This window comes from Ovis aries, chromosome X (assembly GCF_016772045.2).
Source record: "Ovis aries strain OAR_USU_Benz2616 breed Rambouillet chromosome X, ARS-UI_Ramb_v3.0, whole genome shotgun sequence".
NCBI lineage: Eukaryota > Metazoa > Chordata > Mammalia > Artiodactyla > Bovidae > Ovis > Ovis aries.
Window position 1 is genome coordinate 36,787,545 of NC_056080.1, and position 16,477 is coordinate 36,804,021.

Sequence of the window (16,477 nt, forward strand, 5' to 3'; positions counted from 1 at the left end):
CAGGGGATGTGATAATTTCTTTCTTTGCCATCCACAGGTGGACAAGGTTCTGAACAAAGGCACTTTGTCAGGCAAAAGGGCAGGATCCCCTGAGGCAAACCATTCTGTATGATTATAATAACAAAAGCAACGAAAAGCAAGTCTAAGAAACAGTTCCAACATGGAGTCAGAATTTGCTTCCTCCCTGCAACAATGTCTGAGAAGCCGATGGCACCCCACTCCAGTACTCTTGCCTGGAAAATCCCATGGACGGAGGAGCCTGGTGGGCTGCTCCATGGGGTCACTAAGAGTTGGACAGGACTGAGAGACTTCACTTTCATGCATTGGAGAAGGAAATGGCGACCCACTCCAGTGTTCTTGCCTGGAGAATCCCAGGGACCGGGAAGTCTGGTGGGCTGCCATCTATGGGGTCACATAGAGTCAGACACGACTGAAGCGACTTAGCAGCTGCAACAATGTCTCTGTGCCTAAAGCGGTATAAATCACTCCTAAGGCCTACTACAGCTGATGGAGGAGGAAGAAGCCAGGAGAAGAAATCAAACATTCCAGTTGCTCCTTTGACACCCTTAGCCCAACACTGAACTCCCTGCCTACAGATGGACTTGTCTGTTTAATGTTTAAAGCCGCTCAGTCGTGTCTGACTCTTTGCAACCCCGTGGACTGTAGCCCACCAGGCTCCTCCATCCATGGGATTCTCCAGGCAAGAATACTGGAGTGGGTTGCCATTTCCTTCTCCAGGGGATCTTCCCAACCCAGGGATCGAACTACTGGTAGACGCTTTAAGCTCTGAGCCACCAGGAAAGACCCACAAGTGGACTTAGCTTTTTATTATTGTAATGAAAATGAACCTGTTCTGGCACTCACAGGAGAATGGAGACCATACCATCCATTCTTTGGATGTGTCAGTCCTGGCAATCATCTTGGCCAACTGAACCCCCTCCCCAGAAAATAGCAAGCAAGGACGGAGCAGCAGGCTATTTAATCTCTGCTTCCAAAATCACTGTGACTATTAACACTTTTGAGGAAAAAAATTACCTCCAAGCAAAACTGGGCTTTCAAGCCAGTGGAGCAGTTGCTCTCCCCACAGAGTGTCAGAAACTTTTCCATGAGTCACTTATTCTTTTGTGGCTTGCTTGGTCCCTATCAAAATGCATATACCCCTGGGAAAGATGACCTTTTTAGCCTTCACTGGCCAACACTTTGGAAAAGGAAGAGTCATTTCAAAACAGCTGAGCAAAAGAAAGGCAATTCATTTGTGTCATTGTTCACTCTCTGTGTTTGCCACTGGACTGTAACCTCCTCGACATCTAGGACCATGTCTATTTTGTTTATCCATCTATTTTCAGGGTCTGAGACCCACAGGAGACACTGCAAATGTTGCAGAAACCACTTCTCGGGAAACCAAGCACCGCACTAGGAGAGCTGGAGAACTCAGGTGTATTATGCCAGTGGGCTCAGAGGAGTTAACACTCCAAGCTCTGAGCCTCGAACAAAGGGGTTACAGAGTCTTTATAGTCCTACTATAGTGGGCAACACTAGCTGCTAATAGGCTGGTCTAAACTAAGGGGTTTCCCGCGCCTGGGAACAGTGGTCAAGATGGCGGGGGTGGGGGGGGGGGGCTGATCTTTACACAGACAAGCATGATTAAGCAGGTTTGTAGGGGCCGGGCAATTGCAAAGAGCAGGACAAGGGTGAGTGAGATAAACTCCAGTTCCTAGTATTATAAGTCCCCACTTTCTGACACTACACGTGACCTACGTGATCCAGAATTTGCAAGGAGCAAGCTGAGTTAGAGACAGAAGGAGCACGAGGTTATGTAAAATTTTAACTTTTCCTCTTCAAATACGCCTGAGGTGGGACGAGTGGGGGTACAGGGACAGAAGGAAAAAAAACATGGGAAAGAAGGAAAAGAGTGAAGGAAATAACTAAGGACACACAGAAAATGGTTCAAAATGCCGAATTAAGATTCTCAGCAGCATTTACCCTTAACTTCACTGGTTAATGACCTCAGGTCATTTATGGGGAGCACACGGTGCCTGAATAGGTCTGGGGGGGTGGTCTCTAGAAGACAGAATCTCCATTCCTTACCTGATCCTGATGTGGTTCTCTGAACTTCTACTCCTGAGGATTCCAAGAAAAACAACCCAACAGCCAAGGCTGAGGAAAAGTTTCCCTATGGGGCACTTCACCGTTCTGAGGCATTCAAACCCCTCAGCCTTTGGGATGAAACACTCAGAAGACTGAGAACGTCAAAATGACCGAGAGGAAAACACAACTTTCAGGAGGGCGCTCAGCATTTTTTCCCAGAAGCCTCTACAAGTTCCGCGGCTTCTCAACCTCTCCTGTGCATGCGAATCACCTGGGGCTCTTGCTAAACAGGCTGACTGCGATTCACTGGGGCGGGGGCGAAGTCGGAGCCTCTGCATTTTCAACAGGCTCCAGGTGGTGCTGATCTGCTGACCCTCGGAGTACACGAGGGACTCGAGGTCTTCACCTCCCGGCCAGGTGTGCGTATGCCCAGCCTCGGCTTTCCGGCTCGCTGTCCCGCGCATCCCTGGCCTTCCGCCGAGAGGGGAGGAGTCGGGGGCGGAGCGGGAGGAGTGGCGCGGCCCCCGCGTGGGTCCTGCAGGAGATCACTTCGGCCCCTTGGCGAGGAAGCCAAGCTGCGGCGGCGCAGGAGGGGGCGGGTTCGGCGAGGGCGCGGCCTCTGGGAGGGGGGCGCGCGACGCGCATCCCCCGCGCTCGCCGGGGCCACTTGGGAGCCTCGCGGCAGTCCGGTGCCCCACTTGGCAATCCGCTCCGCGCTGCTTCCTCGCGCCCGCCTCCTCTTGTCACCTCCCGTCTCAGCCTCCTCGCTCCATTCCGGCTGTATCCACCGCCATCCGAGTGCCTCAAAGAGCGAGAGGTGGTGCGCGGGACCGCAGGGCGCGCCCTCCAGCGGACCCCGGCTCGGCCTTGGTGGGGGCACGGGCGGCAGCATGGACACCAAGCGCTGCTTTGCCAATCGCTTCGATGACTACCAGGGCAGCCTGCTGGCGGGCCAGTGCGAGGAGGCGGTGGCGCCCTTGGTCACCGCCACCATCGAGCGCATCCTCCAGGAGCTGCCCCCGCTCGGGGGCGGCCCGGAGGGCCGGGGGGCGGCGGCCGCGGCCGGCAGCTGCCAGTGGGGACTGTACGGCGGCGTGGCCGGGGTGGCCTACATGCTCTACCACGTCTCGCAGAGCCCGCTCTTCGCCGGGGCCCGGGAGCGCTACCTGCGCTCGGCCAAGCGCCTCATCGACGCGTGCGCCCGCGCTGAGGAGTGGGGCGAGCCGGACGCCGACACCCGCGCCGCCTTCCTGCTCGGGGGGCGCGGGCGTGTACGCCGTGGCCACGCTCGTGTACCACGCCCTGGGCCGGCCCGACTACGTGCAGCCGCTGGGCAAGTTCCGGGCTCTGTGCGCCGTCTGCGCGCCCGTCTCCTTCCTCGAGTGCGGCTCCGACGAGCTATTCGTGGGCCGCGCGGGCTACCTGTGCGCCGCGCTCGTGCTCAAGCAGAAACTCGCCCAGGAGGTAAGAGGCCACCCCGGCCGCCAGGGGGCGCGTGCCGCCCAACTACCCGGCTCCCGGCTCTGGGAGCTGTGCCCAGGCTGTTCTCCATCTCTCTTTGTTACTCTTTTCACTCTGGTTTCTTGAGGCTCTTGAGGTTTATCCCTTGCTTTTGTCCGTCTCCCCCCCCCCCCCCCCCCCCACTGCTTTCAGTCTCTCGGTTGGGATTACGCGCCTTTGCTCTTTGTTCGTGTTTTACTGAGACATGGCATCTCTCCAAATGCCTCTGCCCGGGTGTTGGCTGGAGGTCCTTCCAAGTGAGATTTTTTAAATATCCCAAAGGAAAGAGATTTCCCTTCCTTTAAACCCTCCTGTCAAAAGCTGAAGTACCCTCGCATGTCAGAGTACTAGAAAGTCATAGGAGTTTGGGAGTGGGCTGATCTGTGCTAGTATTGTTTCCATCATGAAGGTGAAGGTAAGTTGTTTCTGCGACCCCCGGGTCTGTATGGGCTTCCTGTGTTGCTTTCTATTCCGTAAATTGCACGGGTCCTATAAAACGCATCTCTGAGGGGAGTGTCCTCGTTTAATTACATAAATGTAGACAGAATTCTACACTATTGTCATCGAAAGTGCTTCCCCCCCCCCATTTTAAAATGAATCATTAGGATTGTCAAGACGACAGCATACTTGACAGGGCAGGTTTTCTTAATGAATAGCTTTCCAGGGGCTCCTTGAATTGAATTGGATTTCACAACTATGTGTTTGTTTTTTTTCCTGGCTTCACTTTGAAGACAGCGCATGGATGTTAGAAGAGAGAGTGCCAGTTTATGTGGTGTAGAGGAAAAAAAAGTCCTCCAAAGGATCATAGTAACTAGAACTGAAAGAGAGGCACTTCATTCATAACCCACTGCAGCCAAATACTGTTTAGGGAGGAAGTGACACATTTAACTTGGCTCCATTTGGGTGAGTGAAGCGTTTGAACACAAAGGTACATAGTGTTTTTAAAGTGTAATTAGATAACCTCTACCGAGGTGATCTTGATTTTTTTTTTTAAATTTATAGCAGATGAGGTTAATTCAAGTGAGAAAGATTACTAAATACTGTGCACTGTGCTAGCAGGGAAGCAAAGGGTTGTGTGACAAAGTTGTCTTGAAATAGTTCACTCTGCTTCGGAGTGACTGTTACCAGCTAGCAGTTTCCCAAGGGCCTTTCCAGTTGTAGAAAACCTCTGAGGAGGCCGCCAGGCTATTTCCATATCATTTGCATTATATTTGCATCTACTCCTCAGACCTTGCAGTCTGGTGGCAGGCAGGTTTCAAATTTATGGGGATTTCTCCCCCTAGTTGTTTTCCTTACACATGCTGCTTTCCCTTTCTGTGCTTTTCTCCAGAATAGAATGGCAGAGTGGGAGGACCATCAGGTCATGCGCAGGTGGCAACCGATCAGAAGGACTCCTTGCCTGAAGACTGGTGGCCCAGGGCCAGTCTACAGTGCTGATCCACAAAGACATTTCTTAAGACCTCTCTTGTGCCCTGCTGCCAAACTGGATCTATCTTTTTATACTAATCAAGTTGAGGTGCTCTGGCCCCTGCTCCCAGGAGACAGAACAAGTTCTAAGGCTGCTTTGTTTTTTTTTTTTTTCTTAAGCAAAGAAAAGCTCCAACCTGAGCAAATCAGCTAGTCTCAGTGGCAGCCTCAGCTGTGGTCATCCAAAAAGTTCAGGCATGAAAGGACAGAGGCTAAGCATGCCAGGCTTGAAGCCCTTTGAGGGGAAAATACAAGTCTTCTGCACCATCCCCACCCCCATGTCCTAGCCTGCATATGGCTTTGCCCTGGGTAGATGATCCATAAACCTTGATTAAATTGAATTGCGAACTTCTGTCATTTCTCTATGAATAATCTGTCATTCTGCCCTGGGTTTCTTTCCCTCCAATGTCATTTATATTCACTTTCCTCTTGGCAGTGCCCTCGGTTATCACCCTGGTTTAACTCCTCCCCACCCTACTTGACACATCTCTGCCACCTAATAAATAGTTGAATGAGTGAATCACCCTGTACTGGGATTAGTGCTCTCAGCTAGCTTCTCTCACTCCAGCCATTCCATGTACCTCTGAGAAACCAGGCTTCTTATAAACACTTTTCATTATGTCACTACCCTGCTCAACGTCCTGCAATGGCTCCCTATTTCCTTTTCTCCAGTGGCTGCTCATTTCACATTTAAAGCCAAGATCTTTAAAATGACTGACAAAGCGCCATGTGATCTGACCCCAGCTTACCTCCTCTACTTTTTGCTCACTCTGCTTCAACCACACAGGCCTTCTTGCTGTTTCAGGCATTTATTCTCAGGGTGTTTGTACTCACTGTTCCCTCTGCTTGGAATACTCTCCCCCTATCTCTTTTTATAGTTAGCTCCCTGACCTTGTCTGAGTTATCTCCTCAGTGAGTCCTTCCCTATCCACTTGATTTAAGACTGCCACCTGTCCCCTGACTTAGGCCTTTTTCTTGCTTCATTTAACTCATTTTCTTTACGTCTTTTTCACTTACAGTGTAACTCCATAAGAGCAGAGGGTTTCCATTTCATTGATGGACTTAAGCATTAAGATTGTACCTGGTACATATGTGGGTTCTCACCTTTCCTTGTTTTGGTTGTGGTGGAAATATTTTCGATGCTTTGCTTCATCACTCAGTTCTAATAGCATCCCATTTACCAGTATTTTCCTTTATGGTGGTGTCTTTGATGTTATGTTTAAAATAATCCTTTCCTGTTTCCCTAAGAGCTTAAAAATCCTTTCCTACTGTCAAGGTATCAGTAAGTATTTGTTGAATGTGTGAATAAATGAGCACTACTTTCTTACAAATTTGACCACAAGCAAGCTTAGCCACTTCAGTAGTTATGGCATATGGGCTCAGCAGTTGTGGTCCGCCAGCTCTAGAGCACAGTTCAGTAGTGATGCGCAGGCTGAGGTGCTCTGCGAAATGTGAGATATTCCTGCATCAGGGATCAAACCCAGGTCTCCTGCTTTGGCAGAAGGATTCTTTACCCCTGAGTCATCAGGGAAGCCTGAAGGTACTTCTTACTCTCCTGTTTTGGAGAAACAGTTTGGTGTCATGGATTCTTCCCCACAGATGGCCTGGGTTCAAATCCCAGTCTAACCATTTACTAAATTGAGGGCATTGGGGCATGTTAATTACATTCTCTGTGCCTCAGTTTTCTTAGATGTAAAATAGGGATCATAAAACTATTGCTTAAAAGATTAGATCATTTAGTATATATTAATGCTTAGAACAGTGGCTGGAACATAATAAGTACTTTGTGTAAGCAACTTTTCTCATCATGACCATCGTCATCATCATACACTAGTTCTAAGTTCCTTTTTGGTGTTTAAACTTTGGGCAAAATTTTTTTTAATCTTTCCTTTACCACTGGGAGTCTCTTGCATTTTGACCAATCCTGTCACCCTTCTAATTAAAAGGGAAATATCCTTTATAACTGCTTGATTGTCAGCCACTAGGAATCAGGAGAACAGATTGCTCTTTTCACTGCTGCAGACTCAGGCCCAAGACTGAAGTCAAGTTTCCGGGTGACAAGTTTTATTGGCAATGCCTCTGTGACATTTTGTTTCAACTAGCTTTTCCATTAAATCAGCCTCCAGAACCCTTTTTGCCTCTTCTTCTGGAACTCAGGTTGCCTGAGCCTCCTCTTTCCATCACAGGTAGGAAGCATAGGAAGGGATGTAGAAGTAACCCTGATCCCACGAGGAATAAATCAGGCTGTGTGGAATGGGAAGAGAAGACCACCTTTGGGCTGATAAAATAATAATTAAACTTGATAAATCACCATGCACTTTGCCATCGAGGTCACAAGCTTTGCTGTACATTGGAATTGCCTATAGAGCTTTTAAAATGCTGGCTGCCCCAGACACATCCCAGACCAATTACGTGAGTCCCAGGGGCAGGACCCAGACATCCCAGGCAACTACAGCCAGCATGAGCACCTTCCTCCTCAAACTGTGCTGTAGGAACCAGCACTGGCCACCTCTCCTGACAGCCTGTTAGATAATCAGTAGTCCTAAGTTTTGGGGGCTTCCCTGGTGGCTCAGAGGTTAAAGCGTCTGCCTGCAATGTGGGAGACCTGGGTTCAATCACTGGGTCAGGAAGATTCCCCTGGAGAAGGAAATAGCAACCCACTCCATATTCTTGCCTGGAGAATCCCATGGACGGAGGAGCATGGTGGGCTACAGTCCATGGGGTCGCAAAGAGTCAGACACGACTGAGCAACTTCACTTTCACTTTTAGTCCTAAGTCTTAAGCGCTACCCCAGGCTTCCTGAAGCAGAGCTGACATTTTAACAAGGTCCCAGGTAATGAATTTGCACACAGGATTTTGAGAAGCATTATTTAGCATCCTAGTTGTCAAACATGGCTCCACCTTGGAATCACCTGCAGCACCGGAAAATACTGCTGACGCCTTGAAATGAACTCAGCATACCCTCGTGTTAGGACTGGAGCGAACACAGTAAAAACTTAATGTGTCTTCCACAGCAGTTATGCAAAGGGCCTTGGAAGCCTCTTCTTGCATTTGATGTTTCACACACGGTGACACAGACACACCAACAGACACCCGCACACTTTAACCATTGTGTTTTATCAGAGCTTCTGCACTTCACTTTTTCCCAGGTGATACAATCACCTCTTTCACCTTCCTCCTCATTGGGTAAGTTCTTCAAGGTGGCACGTGAGATGGAGCCTGGACTCTCACAGGCCCCTCGGTGATAGGCAGGCATGCCACTCAGCACCAGGGGAAAAACTATTAGGAGCCTCTGACCAAAAGGGCTCCAGTCTTGGAACTGCTGGGACAGCTTCCTTGGCATCTGGGTGCCACGTGCGGCTTTCAAGCTACCATTTGTGCCAACTCTCTCTAAGGGATGGCTTCTTTTTCTGTATTTCTTAAGTGAACCCTCAAACCCAAGCTGGTCATCCTGGAGATGGTCCATTCTCCTCCGTGGCTTCTCCAGGAAGTTCTTACAGCCAAACTGTGCACAGTCACTGCTGCTTTTGCTCCAGAAATTAAACTAGGCTCTGGCTTCCTCTCTTAGACCTCTTAGACTGTTTAGGGTGGGGGCAGGGAATGAAGGAGGCCATTTTTTTAAGACAGGACACTCCATAGACTGTTCTCAGCTCTTGGGTGTGAAACCTGGGATACTGACTAAGCCTTTGACTTTGGCGTTGTCTGGTCTCTGTCCCTGAAAACATCCATTCTCAGAGGGGCTGGCTAACCCTTCAGAACCAGCACAAAAGTGGAGAGCGGTTGGGCAAGTCTCTCGTGTGCCTTGATTTTTCCTACCAAGAGACAAAGTGTACTGTGAGCCAAGACTGGCAAACCCTGCTGCTTCCCTGCAGCACCCATGAAAGCCATGTTTCTCCAGGAGCCACCAAATTTCCCACATCACCCAGACCTCACATTTCTCAGAAGACTGCAGGTTGAGCCCCATCCATGAAGGTTGGGAAGAGGAGGCAGGCATTTCCTACTGGCACTTGTGGGCAGCCCTTCGTGGTTTTGCTGGCATAAAAGTCAACTAGCTTGAGCCATACAGTGGTGGAAAATGGTCCGCCAACCTATGAGCTCTGGTTTCACGAAGGGCCTGCCTTTCTTCAGAGGACGTACCCCCAGATGGAGAACTCTTGGTGGTCCTCCCATTAGCTCTGCCTGGCACTGGCGTTATCAACTCCCCTCAGATCAAGAGTAGGCAGGTACAAGGAGTGGGTTCACAATATCTGACCTCAACCGGTTTTTCTAAGTTATTCAGAAGAATACAAATTTGCAGAAGAGAAGGAAGGTATGGTTCAGGGAGAAGACTAAACCTCAGAAAATGCCTGCCTCACTTGGGTCAGAGCTTAATGATGATCCTGTCTGAATCCATCTGGCTCCTCCTTCAGTGATTCCCATGCTTCCCCCACCATAAAAAGTGAGAAGCCCTCCACAAAGTTCAGAGCTTCCATCAACACTCCTCTGAAGGCCACAAATTCACCCATGCCCCTGTACCCTGCCTCACCAGAGAGGCCAAAAGGATTGGTCTCCCCATCCTTGAACCCACCAGGGTACTAAATTTGACACAGGGGGTCCTCAGCCACAGGCAGGGAAATACCCACTGAAACAAGTTCCAGGAGCAGATAGATGATCACAGTCAACCCAGGGCATTCGTACATATACACTCTACATTTTCTACCTCAGATCTTATATAATTGAGGGAAAAAAAGCATACATATGGCACAGCTTTCTGTATCTGCCTGAATGCTCTATTTCCTTACTGTGGGAAGATTTAAACTTAAATGCCCAAGTGATTTTCTCACCAGAAAAAGTAGATGCTAAAGTACTCCTAGGTCAAAGCCTGCACCCTCCAAGTTGTGCTATGACAATGGAGAGACAAACTTCAACCAGAAATCCCTGAAGAAATTCTACAAAAGGTAAGAGCAGATGCTTGAGTTGAGGGGAGGCCAGGAAGAGCCAAGACCACTGACCCAGTAGGAGGAAGACTCCAGCCCAGTGCCAAGTATCGGAACTGAAAAAGCAATAGCTTTAAAGAGGCATGTGAAGTAGAAAGCCTCTGAGAACCACCTTTATTAAATGCCAAGTAATCCAAACTTAGGAGTGTACTGTTAGTCACTCAGTCCTGTCTGACTCTTTGTGACCTTATGGACTGTAGCCTGCTAGGCTGCTCTGTCCATGGGATTCTCCAGACAAGAATACTGGATTGGGTAGCCACTCCCTTCTCCAGAGGATCTTCCAGATGCAGGGATCGAACCTGAGTCCTTTACTCCCAAATATGGATGGACAAATGTTTACCAGATATTTGATGGAAGTGAAAGAGATCATGATGAATAAACAGAACGATTTCTGGAGATAAAGACATATACTACAGGAAACAGAAGAGAACATTACAAAAAGTCCAAATTCATATTCTCAGAACTGTAAAAATGACAGTGGGTTTATAAAATGGGAACAGGGTGCTATAAAAGGGATCAGTTAGAGAATAAGAGAAAGTCCTTAGGAAAAAAAGTATTACAGCAAAATTGAAAACTTTGTGGGAGGCGGTCCTAAAATGGCGGAGGAACAAGATGGGGAGAACACTTTCTCCACCACAAATTCATCAAAAGAACATTTGAATGCTGAGTAAATTCCACAAAACAACTTCTGAATGCCAGCAGAGGACATCAGGCACCTAGAAAAGCAGCCCATTGTTTTCAAAAGGAGATAGGAAAAAATATAAAAGATAAAAAGAGAGACAAAAGAGGTAGGGATGGAGATCTGTCCCAGGAAGAGAGTCTTAAAAAACAGAGAAGTTTCCAAACACCAGGAAACACACTCTCACTGGCAAGTCTGTGGCGAGCCCTGGAACCACAGAGGTCAACATAACCAGGAGGAAAAGTAAATAAATAATGAAAACCCACAGATTCCATGCCCAACAGTAACTCCCAGCAGAGAAGCAGCTCAGATGCTTGCATTCGCCACTAGCAAGCGGGGGCTGGGCAGGAAGGCATGGGCTGCATTGCTTAGAGTAAGGACCAGACCTGAATGCCCAGAGGGCAATCTGAGGGAACTAACTTGAGATAGCAAACCAGACTGTGGGATAGCTACCTGGTGAAAAGCCCTAACCTAAGACAATGCCATTCCACGTTGAAGGTCAGGAAGGATGGCGATAAGGAGATACCCCTCGTCCAAGGTAAGGAGCAGTGGCTGTGCTTTGCTGGAGCAGCCGTGAAGAGATACCCCATGCCCAAGGTGAGAGAAACCCAAGCAAGATGGTAGGTGTTGCAAGAGGGCGTCAGAGGGCAGACACACTGAAACCATACTCACAGAAAACTAGTCAATTTAATCACACTAGGACCACAGCCTTGTCTAACTCAATGAAACCAACCATGCCCATGGGGCAACGCAAGACGGGTGGGTCATGGTGGAGAGGTCTGACAGAATGTGGTCCACTGGAGAAAGGAATGGCAAACCACTTCAGTATTCTTGCCTTGAGAATCCCATGAACAGTATGAAAAGGCAAAATGATAGGATACTGAAAGAGGAACTCCCCAGGTCAGTAGGTGCCCAATATGCTACTGGAGATCAGTGGAGAAATAACTCCAGAAAGAATGAAGGGATGGAGCCAAAGCAAAAACAATACCCAGCTGTGGATGTGACTGGTGATAGAAGCAAGATCCGATGCTGTAAAGAGCAATATTGCATAGGAACCTGGAATGTCAGGTCCATGAATCAAGGCAAATTGGAAGTGGTCAAACAAGAGATGGCAAGACTGAACGTCAACATTCTAGGAATCAGCAAACTAAAATGGACTGGAATAGGTGAATTTAACTCAGATGGCCATTATATCTACTACTGTGGGCAGGAATCCCTCAGAAGAAATGGAGTAGCCATCATGGTCAACAAAAGAGTCTGAAATGCAGTACTTGGATGCAATCTCAAAATGACAGAATGATCTCTGTTCGTCACCAGGGCAAACCATTCAATATCACAGTAATCCAAGTCTATGCCCCAACCAGTAATGCTGAAGAAGCTGAAGTTGAATGGTTTTATGAAGGCCTACAAGAACTTTTAGAACTCACGCCCAAAAAAGATGTCCTTTTCATTATAGGGGACTGAAATGCAAAAGTAGGAAGTCAAGAAACACCTGGAGTAACAGGCAAATTTGGCCTTGGAATGTGGAATGAAGCAGGGCAAAGAATAATAGAGTTTTGCCAAGAAAATGCACTGGTCATAGCAAACACCCTCTTCAAACAACACAAGAGAAGACTCTACACATGGACATCACCAGCTGGTCAACACCGAAATTAGATTGATTATATTCTTTCCAGCCAAAGATGGAGAAGCTCTATACAGTCAACAAAAATAAGACCAGGAGTTGACTGTGGCTCAGATCATGAACTCCTTATTGCTAAATTCAGACTCAAATTGAAGAAAGTAGGGAAAACCGCTAGAACATTCAGGTATGACCTAAATCATATCCCTTGTAACTCCACAGTGGAAGTGAGAAATAGATTTAAGGGCTTAGATATGATACATACAGTGCCTGATGAACTATGGACAGAGGTTTGTGACATTGTACAGGAGACAAGGATCAAGACCATCCCCATGGAAAAGAAATGCAAAAAAGCAAAATGGCTGTCTGGGGAGGCCTTACAAATAGCTGTGAAAAGAAGAAAGGCAAAAAGCAGAGGAGAAAAGGAAAGATATAAGCATCTGAATGCAGAGTTCCAGAGAATAGCAAGAAGAGATAAGAAAGCCTTCTTCAGCGATCAATGCAAAGAAATAGAGGGAAAGAACAGAATGGGAAAGACTAGAGATCTCTTCAAAAAAAATTAGAGATACCAAGGGAACATTTCTCGCAAAGATGGGCTCGATAAAGGACAGAAATCGTATGGACCTAACAGAAGCAGAAGATATTAAGAAGAGGTGGCAAGAATACACAGAAGAACTGTACAGAAAAGATCTTCATGACCCAGATAACCATGATGATGTGATCACTAATCTAGAGCCAGACATCCTGGAATGTAAAGTCAAGTGGGCCGTAGAAAGCAACACTATGGACAAAGCTAGTGGAGGTGATGGCATTCCAGTGGAGCTATTTCAATTCCTGAAAGATGATGCTGTGAAAGTGCTGCACTCAATATGCCAGCAAATTTGGAAAATTCAGCACTGGCCACAGGACTGGAAAAGGTAAGTTTTCATTCCAATTCCAAAGAAAGGCAATGCCAAAGAATGCTCAAACTACCACACAATTGCACTCATCTCACACGCTAGTAATGTAATGCTCAAAATTCTCTAAGCCAGGCTTCAGCAATACGTGAACCGTGAACTCCCTGATGTTCAAGCTGGTTTTAGAAAAGGCAGAGGAACCAGAGATCAAATTGCCAACATCCGCTGGATCATGGAAAAAGCAAGAGAGTTCCAGAAAAACATCTATTTCTGCTTTATTGACTATGCCAAAGCCTTTGACTATGTGGATCACAATAAACTGTGGAAAATTCTGAAAGAGTTGGGAATAACACACCACCTAACCTGCCTCTTGAGAAATCTGTATCCAGGTCAGGAAGCAAGAGTTAGAACTGGACATGGAACAACAGACTGGTTCCAAATAGGAAAAGGAGTACATCAAGGCTGTATATTGTCACCCTGCTTATTTAACTTCTATGCAGAGTACATCATGAGAAACGCTGGACTGGAAGAAACACAAGCTGGAATCAATACTGTCGCAAGAAATATCAATAACCTCAGATATGCAGATGACACCATCCTTATGGCAGAAAGTGAAGAGGAGCTAAAAAGCCTCTTGATGAAAGTGAAAGAGGAGAGTGAACAAGTTGGCTTAAAGCTCAACATTCAGAAAACAAAGATCATGGCATCTGGTCCCATCACTTCATGGGAAATAGATGGGAAACAGTGGAAACAGTGTCACACTTTATCTTTTTGGGCTCCAAAATTACTACAGATGGTGATTACAGCCATGAAATTAAAAGACACTTACTCCTTGGAAGAAAGGTTATGACGAACCTAGATAGCATATTCAAAAGCAGAGACATTACTTTGCCGACTAAGGTCCGCCTAGTCAAGGCTATGGTTTTTCCAGTGGTCATGTATGGATGTGAGAGTTGGACTGTGAAGAAGGCTGGGCACCAAATAATTGATGCTTTTGAACTGTGGTGTCGGAGAAGACTCTTGAGAATCCCTTGGACTGCAAGGAGATCCAACCAGTCCATTCTGAAGGAGATCAACCCTGGGATTTCTTTGGAAGGAATGATGCTAAAGCTGAAACTCCAGTACTTTGGCCACCTCATGCGAAGTGTTGACTCATTGGAAAAGACTCTGATGCTGGGAGGGATTGGGGGCGGTAGGAGAAGGGGATGATCCAGGATGAGATGGCTGGATGGCATCACTGACTCGATGGACGCGAGTCTGAGTGAACTCCAGGATGTGGTGATGGACAGGGAGGCCTGGCTTGCTGCAATTCATGGGGTCAGAAAGAGTCGGACACGACTGAGCAACTGAACTGAACTGAAAGACAATGCCAGGCCTGCTCACAGAATAAAAGACTTAGCAGAGATAGCTGGCTGCGGACTGGCCCGTTCCCCACCACAGACAGGCAAGTGAGGGCTCCCAGATCCTGAAGGGGGCAATCGTGCCCCCAGAGAGGCATTATCTACCAAACTGAAAGCAGGCTTCATTGCTAACCAAGACTTCTTTCGATTCTGGACGGTCAACATCTGCCTGAGAAGGTGCGCTGGTTGTACACCCAGAAAACTGAGCATAGGGACCAGGGGAGGCGATAAGTCACAGTGACAACCCTCGCCAAACACCTGGTCGCCCAAGCTGCTCGGACCTGGGAAGGACACAAAACACAAGCCAACCAAGTCTGCGCCTGTGAGGAGTACCCGAAGCTGAGTGGCTTAGACCTGGGATGTGCATATAACCCAGGGCTGGCCTCAGACAGTTCCTGACAGAGCAACCTAAAGCCTAAGCAGTGCAGACAGGGAAAGCACACACGCTGTGAGTGGGGGCAAACCCAGTGTGCCTGAGACACTGTGAGCACTCCCCACAGACGCCAGCGTTATTTGTTTGCAGCATTCCTCCCTTCCCACGGCACGACTGAACAAGTGACCCTAAAAAAGTGTCTAGCATGGCCCCCTTGTGTCAGGGCGGAAATTAGACACTGAAGAGACCAGCAAACAGCAGAACCTAAAACAGAAGGAACCACCCTGGAAGTGACAGATGGAGAAGTCTTGAGGTTACTGTAGGAATAAGACTGAAAACCAGAGGCAGGGGGCTAAGTCCAAATCCTGAGAATACCAGAGAACTCCTGACTCCAGGGAACATTAATCGATAGGAGCTCATCAAAAGCCTCCATACCTACACTGAAACCAAGCACCACCCAAGGGCCAACAAGATCCAGAGCAAGATATACCATGCAAATTCTCCAGCAACACAGGAACGTAGCCCTGAGCTTCAATTTACAGGCAGCCCAAAGACACGCTAAACCCACTGACATCTCATAACTCATTACTCGACACTTCATTGCACTCCAGGGAGAAGAAATCCAGCTCCAACCACCAGAACACCGACACAAGCTTCACTAACCAGGAAACCTTGACAAGCCACCTGTCCAACCGCACGCACAGCAAGGAAACTCCACAAACTGCCAGAATACGGAAAGTCCACCCCAAACACAGCAATATAAACAAGATGAAGAGGCAGAATACCCAGCAGGTAAAGGAACAGGATGAATGCCCACCAAACCAAACAAAACCAAAGAGGAAGAGATAGGGAATCTATCAGATAAAGAATTCCAAATAATGATAGTGAAAATGATCCAAAATCTTGAAAACAAAATGGAGTTACAGATAAATAGCCTGGAGACAAGGATTGAGAAGATGCAAGAAAAGTTTAACAATGACCTAGAAGAAATAAAAAAGAGTCAATATATAATGAAAAATGCAATAAATGAGATAAAAAACACTCTGGAGGCAACCAACAGTAGAATAACGGAGGCAGAAGATAGGATTGGTGAGGTAGAAGATAGAATGGTAGAAATAAATGAAACAAGAGAGGAAAAAAGAAAAACGAATTAAAAGAAATGAGCACAATCTCAGAGACTCTGGGACAATGTTAAATGCCCCAATATTCGAATCATAGGAATCCCAGATGAAGAAGACAAAAAGAAAGACTATGAGAAAATACTTGAGATAATAGTTGAAAACTTCCCTAAAATGGGGAAGGAAATAATCACCCAAGTCGAAGAAACCCAGTGAGTCCCAAACAGGATAAACCCAAGGCGAAACACCTCAAGACACATATTAATCAAATTAACAAAGAACAAATATTAAAAGCAGCAAGGGAAAAACAACCAATAACACACAAGGGGATTCCCATAAGGATAACAGCTAATCTTTCA

At 47.4% G+C, this 16,477-nt stretch overlaps 1 long non-coding RNA gene across 2 annotated transcripts in view; it reads right to left on the reverse strand.

The window, feature by feature from the left end:
- Positions 1-2,305, reverse strand: part of LOC121818369 (uncharacterized) — a 112,180-nt gene extending 109,875 nt beyond the window's left edge. For both annotated transcript variants that reach the window (XR_009598929.1, XR_006058420.2), the window contains exon 1: positions 2,089-2,305. This is a non-coding gene — a long non-coding RNA (uncharacterized LOC121818369). The remainder of the gene's footprint in view (positions 1-2,088) is intronic.
- Positions 2,306-16,477: the final 14,172 nt, after the last annotated feature.